Genomic DNA, 8,082 nt, shown 5'->3' on the forward strand with positions numbered 1-8,082 from the left:
CCTGACATAATCTGCTCTCTGGAATTTCACCAAGAAGCAGGCAAACAATTTGGCTTCCTAAGCTATGGCTTTCCGTCCTGAACTGTTAGGGTTTTGCTGATGAAGCAAACGGCGATTTTGCACAAAAGTTATTCCAGCCGTGCTTGGAGGAGTCAGTTCGGCAGTCAAGTTCCCACATCGTTGTTGAAGAGATTGATGGTGGGTACCCATTTGGTTTGATTATTGCTCTGGGAATGATTCAACAACGTACTAGTCCAAATCTGCGGTTTTGAGTGTGTTCTCAAAGAATCCGTGAACCCCAAATCTGCGGTTTTGAGTGTATTCTTAAATAATAAAGACTTCGAATACGTCTTGAGGGAATTTTGCTGGGATTGATCTGCTCCAAGTTGGGTGTCTGCGTTGAATTATTTTGGGCATTGATATGCTAGATACGTTGAAGACATTTTGAGGTTATTGGGATTGTTCTGCTGCAAGTTCGGTTCCTGTCTTGGCGTTATTGTTTCTGTTGCTTCACTGAAGGGTTCCTGTCTTGGCGTGGCCTTAGGAACAGCATGACCTGAGGTTCTGGGATATGAATTGCATAGTGCACCCAACCAACAGATTGACAAATTCCTATTGCTCTCCATTCATCCTCATCGAGAAGTTTGGTGTTCGGATGGTTTCGAGCAATATGTTCAGGAAGAATAACGTGCCTGTATTCGTATGTATCATCGTAATATTTTGGTGAATATTGAATGTATCTATCTTCTAAGGCCATTTTTTCATACCAGAAATGGGATCTCAAGCGAAACAAAACAAGCGAGTTGCAATAGTGGGTTGTGAGTTTGACCGAGTCACGGCTCCTCCTCTGCAGCAATCAATGAACTATTGAAAGTGGCACGCTATCAAACACATAAGCAATTCCGCCGGATTGTGGTACTGGGAGGTGTATGCTCTGTGAAGACCGTTTGGTATTCTATGGTATGTATGTTGCACTATATTGAACGATGATGTTTGCTTTGGTTCTTGAACTATTTTGAAGACCGTGGGCCGTGTTGAAGATCGATCTGTGTTGAAGCCAAAACTGTGTTTGGTGTGCGTTTTTCTTTGTGAATCGAAGGAGTTAGTAGTTGTTGTTGCGAGCCGCATTGTGCCGCCATAAAGTGGCCCTTTGAAGCTTCCCGCCGCCGTGTGGAGTTGGTGTCAATGTGGAGTTGAATCTGCAGAACGTTGTGCCGAGCGTGAAGCTGTGTTTATGTGACTTTTCACCTTTGAAGTTTGTATGTACATTGAATAATGGTACGCTGAAAATTCATTTAAGAGGACAGTTTAGAGGCATTCGTGGGGTTGAATAACAGCTATAAAGGTCGAGCCAGCGGTCCCTAACGACGTGGAATAATTTGTACCACCGCATATAAAGAAATAAGCCAAACCAACGAACCATAGAGAGGAAAAGCTCGTAGAATCTAAAAGGAGAAACTGATTGATTAGATTGCGCAGAGGCGAAAGTCACTCATCGCTGGTCTGTCCAAAATATAATGATTGATGCAACCTAAGTCTTGAGGCGGACATTACACATAATTCTCGGCTCTAGGAGAACAGCGCGCACGGGGTACAAACATCTTTAAACAGAAGAATTTTCTGATATTGAATCAAATTTAAATGAGAATGGTATCCGGAGATAATTATTCCTCTGAGCAGGGAAGCATTATCGTTGTCATTTCTCTGAATTTGAGTTTTTTGGATGAAATTCTATCGCAGAATTCAATTTGGCTATCTACATGCATGTCTGTTTAATTTGATACTATGCACAAGCTTTCGCTTATAAACAAATGGATGTGCCTCGTTGCAGTTGTATTGTTGAATGGTGAATGCAGTATAACTGGAGTTAACGCTGATAGATGATTTGTAAGTCAAATTTTTTATGACTTGGCACATGCTCAAGAAGATTTTAAGAGCAGTATTGAAGCCACCTCGAAGCAGATTTGGTGTTGTCTATGGAACAATTTGAAACAACCTCTGAGTGAAGTGATTCGTGGAGAAGTGATCAGCATTGTGAAGTGAATTTGAAGCATTTTTGAAGACATTTTTTGAAGTCATTTTTTTTGCAGTTTCTTGTAGAGATTTTGGAGCAGTTTCTTTTAGAGATTTTGCATGATTTCCATAGCAGCTAGATGCTCTGAAGTTTGAAGTTGAGGACAACGCTCATCTTCACATTTATATATTTTTTTTGCATTGGTGATGTTATGCTCCAGTTCATTCTTGAAACGAACTGTGGACTGTTGATTTACCATGTGCCCAATTGTACCAATGTTTATTGTAGCTTGACGAGAAATGTTTATTGTAGCTTAACTTGGTAACATCCAGCTTACTCAGGTCCTGCTCCATCAACCTTTTTCGCGACATTGTTGCCACTTGATAAGCCCTTACAATATCTTGTAGTAAGAGTACAATATTATTTTTCTGTTGCCTCAGTTGTGTTTTTTAAGTGACATTGAAGAAAAATGGCCAGACTTGAAGATGCATTAAAGTTATTGAATATCCTAATTCATTCCACTGTTGATGAGATGGTCAAAGTTAACAAAGAAACTCTCTTTGACATCCAAACCTCTCTGCAAACTGCACATGAGAATATTGAGTTTTTGCAGCTTGAATCACAGCTACAGCAGGAAGAATTACAGCAGTGGAGTCATCATTCTGAACCTGTTTCTGTTCAGAACAATGAAGCAGACTCCCATAAACAGCAAGTCAATATTGTTCAAGTTCATTCAAATTCAGTACCCAATAAAGCAGCAAGTGTACATGCAGATGCAGAAACTCAATCTGCACTTCCCAAGCCCATCATCAGACCTTGGGAACAGCTTGTCCACAACAAGCACAGAACAGGTCTTGGATATGACAAGGACTTGTCCTTTCATATTCCAGACTATGCCAAGCCCATTCAGTTTCAGAGTGTTGGATTCATTTATGACAGTTCACCTGCTCCTTATGACAGTTCAGTTTCAGCTGTTCCAGATTCTACTCCTCTTCCACCGCAACAACAACAACAACAGATTGTAAAATGCCAACACTGTGACCGAGTTGGGCATTTGAAAGATCACTGTTTTGATCTTCATCCATGTAAGCACTGTCATAAAACCAGTCATTCTTCACACAGATGCTTCAGAAATAAACATCCTGCAAGAACAAAGATTCATCTTGGATGGATCGCTTCTTGGCAATGGGCATCAACAGCCAAGAAGATATTCCAAACACATGTTAGAACTTGTTCCAGAGTATTAAACAGTCTTCCAGTTGAGTTTTCTCCATCTTCTCACCTTGTATCTGACAGGGGGGGAAATGATGGTCATCTACAAGCTTCAAAGTCACATCAAGCGAGCCTGAGCCACAACCTGCCACACCAGTTTCAGAGTTGTAGCCAGAGACAAAGATGCCCGTGAACACAGATTGAGAACACTTCCTCTAGCAGAAGACTCCAGCTTCTTTCCAGTTTTGGAAGCATTCCAGAGTTGTTGGTCATCCTTAAACCATCACAGATTGAGAACACTTCCTCTAGCAGAAGACTCCAGCTTCTTGCTAGTTTTGGAAGAGTTCAGGAATTGCATTAAGCATTCCAGAGTTGTTGGTCATCCTTAAACCATCACAGGTTGAGACTTCCCTTTTTAGGTTGAAGTTTTACCTTTTATGCGGGGTGAGACCTCCCTTTCATGGTTGAAGGTTTCCCTCTTTAAAACAATAGGATCACTTCCTCTAGCAGAAAGCTTCAGTTTCTTGCCAGTTTTGGAAGAGTTCCGGGAACTGCACTAAGCGTTCCAGTGTTGGTGGTCATCCTTAAACCACTGCCCTTTTTTACCAACATTTCATAGAGCACATTCAGCCTAGTGCTGCCATGCATTTTTGCACATTTTGTATTACAGCTCTCTTCTTGGACTCATACATAACCCTTCGGATTAAGGGGGGGAATGTTGGACACCTAATCCTAAAGGGTTAGTGTGGAATTCGAATGGACAAAAGCAGTCCAAGAGACCTTGGGATCTGCATCCCAAGAGTCACGTATTGTATTATAAATGTGTATCTTATGTTAATAAAAAATGTACTGCATGATTTATCTTTCACATTGTTTGCTGTCCATGTGTGTTTAACATGGTTATAAATGGAGAATGTTGGTAATGGATATCTCATCAGAACGCGTCAACATTGGAGTTCCAAGCAACATAAAGCACCTAGCCAGACAAGATCATGAAGATGATGTGAAGGCATAATTGGCCCCACACTACTAGCCAAGAAGAAAAGGTGGCCATGGAAGCCAAATCCCACTTCACTCTGGTAAATCACCAACTAGAAGCATTGCAAGTGGACGTGGATCGTCTGTAGGTGACTATGGACAATTTGTCACTTAAAATGGATAACAGCGAATTGATAATGGAGAAAATGACATTGGGAATTCTTAACAAGGTCTTTGGAATATTTGATGATTTTACTCATGGAACATAAGGAGAGCAAGAGCATGAGCAACTTCTAGAACATCCCATGGGTGTGACACCTCCTCAACAAGTGGAAATAGCTCAGTTGTGATGACCCCGTAAAACTTGTAATTATGAAAAGTTACTATGGTAAGAAACTAGTGTGAACTGTTAATTACTGTTGTTAAATGATATCATTTTATTTATGAAATGGAAGATATTTTGGAAAATGCTGGCAGTCTCCTAAGGGAGGATTTCTAAAGAAAAAGAAACAGTTATAAAACTGAAAAAGAAACTAACCCTTCAGCCAGGAAAAGTCCTGGGAGGGAAAACCCCTGGTCTGGGGTGACAGAGGGGGAGAGAATTCAGAGGAAAAAAAAAGAAAAGAGAAAGAAAGGAGGGTTAAGTCTGGTAAGGACCAGATAACCCTAGCACAACAGTGCATGAGTCTTGTTGAAGGCTGCAGGCCTGCAAGACAGCTCGGGGGGAGATTCCAACGTATCGATGGATCTCATGGTTGGGTGGATAAGAGCAAGCATGTAAGATGCAGGTGAACTTCTGGAGCGTTAATTCTTGTGTCTGACAGACCAGGTATGGGTTATTCACCAGACTCAAACTTCTGTATTCCGTATACTGGTGTATAGGAGGGAAGTATAGTTAAGCTTAAGTTCTGTTGCTAACTAGATAAAAAGTTTACCTGAAGTATTATAAACAGTTCTATGAGCATATATTACTGACTGTTCAAGTCAAACAAACAGAAATCTAGTTGCTATATAAATGCATGTTAACTGTGAGATAAATGCATGTTAACTATGAGATAAATGCATGTTAACTGTGAGAGCCGAAGCTTGTTAACTGTACAAATCGATACATGATAGCTGTAAAAATCAATGCATAAGTAACTGTAAGAGTCGATGCATGTGAACTGTAAGAAGGTGATGCATGGTAGTTGCATAGAAATAACTAGCTACTTAAAGCCGAGGTATATCTGTATCAAAACCTCACGAAGGTCTTCAGTACCATAACAGTAGATGCATGGCGACATATGCATGAATGATTCACTGGCGAAAAGATTCATTAACAATCTATAACCGTAGAAAGATTTATGGGAAACAACAGATCAAACATTGAATAGTCGTATTACTGCAACAGACATGAAACACATTGAACACTAAGTGCCATTTATAGAATACGGTGAGGCCATTCCAAGAAAGCTCATCGAACCCTGTACCTAGGGTTTAGTTCACTATACATGTAAACAAGTGAAAGACGACTGTATCAATGTAGAATACAAACGAATAACATCATTTAACAAGTAAAGGCACTATGATGGCACATGACCGCTAAGGTAAGCGGCCATTTAACTACCGTATACAGTCACGAATCGTCGAGTGAACGGAGGGTTATTATAAACAAACCCTCGTTATTATAAACAAACCCTCGAAAGGGATATGCCGACTCTGTTAAAGAGAGAAACAACAATAACATTAAATGTAACAGACTCCATACATTCTGGAAAAGCAATTTCTTATGTATATAGACAAGCAAGTTATTGTTGTAATATAAGCTAATGAAAACATATTCATCGTATCCAAGAGGAAGAAGAAATACACATATGTTAGCATGCGATAAATAAAACCCCGACGGGTATGGCAACAGCCTGTTCATAAATGTCCAGAGGGCCGAGGAAAAACCCTGGCCTCTTCATACACAGATACACCTTAAGAGATCACAATGAATACCCAAAACAGTAAGAGAATTGAGATAAACAATTATTCCGACTTAAACCGAGTCCATTTGGTTCGGGCGAGGAAGGCCGTGAACTCTTAAAACAAAATATACAAATTCTGGGCGAGGTACCAAAAAAATACATTTATCATAAGACTTTATAACCCGATTGGATGCGGGTGTCGGCATGGAAAGGCCGACCACTAATCTCAATCAGGGTTTGGGGCCGAACAGAGGAACCCTGAGACAACAAAAGAGTTGCCATGAGGAACCCTCAGGCCAAGAAACGATACAAGTAAACCCTTAATCATCTGAGCTAACCAAAGCTCTGCATCAACTCGTGGAGAACAATTACCTGTGCATATTCGGTGGCATGACCTATCCTTGAGCAGTGGGAGGATCGAGAGGAAACCCCTGCAATAACAAACGCTTCAAGTGAGCCGTGAATGTATTAAACGAAGCGATAAACCCTGTGTATTAAGGCACCGAGTATATAACTATTCAACAAACTGTGATAAAACTCTGAAATCGGTGGTCAGTTACCTGTAATAGCTGTGCAGAACTTGGCATAAGGTGTAGACAAGGAGTCGCTGAGCTGAATGAACATTCGACCAAACCAACAGGTGCAAATGAACCCGAATCATGCGGCTTATGGAATATAAACCCGCTAAACCCTGGAATAATTGTGAACCCTCCGATCTCCTCAGATAATCTTCACCGTTCATCCAAGCGGAGGATTGGCGCGTAAACCTCAGCGGTCTCCCCGAGACTTCACATGGACCTTGCACGGAGCTAGCCACCTAGCCAAGGTAGGTGAAGGCATTTACACTTCCGTCACACCTGGCACCAAAGTTAACCGGAGACAGCCAGCCGATTGGAGTGATAACCGTTGACCTTACCAGATGTCCAACAAATCGTATTGTAATAATCAGAAAGGAACATTATGATATAGGTTTAACATATGTTTATGTGAACCTTGGATGCATATCGGTATTCAAGAGCCGAATTATATGTATGTGTAAAGTAGTGTCATGACCGTATGCATATATATGGAAGTTCATAAAGTGTTAGATTTACAATTAAAATTTTATTTTTATTTTTATGGTATATTACCGTGGAGTCGTGACAATGTGGTATTAGAGCCAAGTTTCAAAACTGTGGCCTTTGGAGCAGTAACATCCAGCTGCATGGAAGAATTAATTCAGCTAACTGTTTTCTGTTATTAATTAGGAGATAAATACAGAAACAACAATCCGCTAACAGTCAACAGTAAAGATGGAGGAGATGCAGGGAGCTGACAGCGTTCCTTGGGAAAATTCAGAGCTGTGGGTACAGCTTGGTGCAGAGACACGCAGTACCAATCTGGCGATACTGCAAACTGTTCAAGAACTGAAGAATGAAATGGCGCGTCTGCGAGAAGACAACGCGCGATTGACAGTGGAGCAGGAAAGAATATTGAAGAGTCTGTCGGACAGACAAAATCCACCATTAGCCAATCCCAGTGCAGAACAGCAAAGGGCAACTGAAGAACGGAATTATGCACCTGAAATCTCAGAGGAGAAGGAGGACCATTCTGACAATGTATTAGAGCAGCAGACTTCAAAGAGACAGAAAATGGAATTACAGGGAGAATTCCGGAAAATTAAACCTCCACATTTTGATGGAGAGCAGGAAGAAGCGACAGAGGCTTGGTTAATTAACATTAACAAGTATTTCCAGCTGTATGAGTATGATCAGAATCTGAAGGCGCGGCTGGCCATCTTCTAGCTACAGGGCAAAGCAACCCTGTGGTGGGAAGAAATTAAAATTGTAAAAGGAGTAAGTGAGCAGAACATAACCTGGGAAAAGTTTCAGAAATACTTCAAGGAGAGATATCTAACCGAGCGTTTCTATGATGAGAAGGCCAAAGTGC

Source organism: Pinus tabuliformis, chromosome J (genome assembly GCF_031772625.1).
Source record: "Pinus tabuliformis cultivar Carrire ecotype Pingquan chromosome J, CPIR1, whole genome shotgun sequence".
NCBI lineage: Eukaryota > Viridiplantae > Streptophyta > Pinopsida > Pinales > Pinaceae > Pinus > Pinus tabuliformis.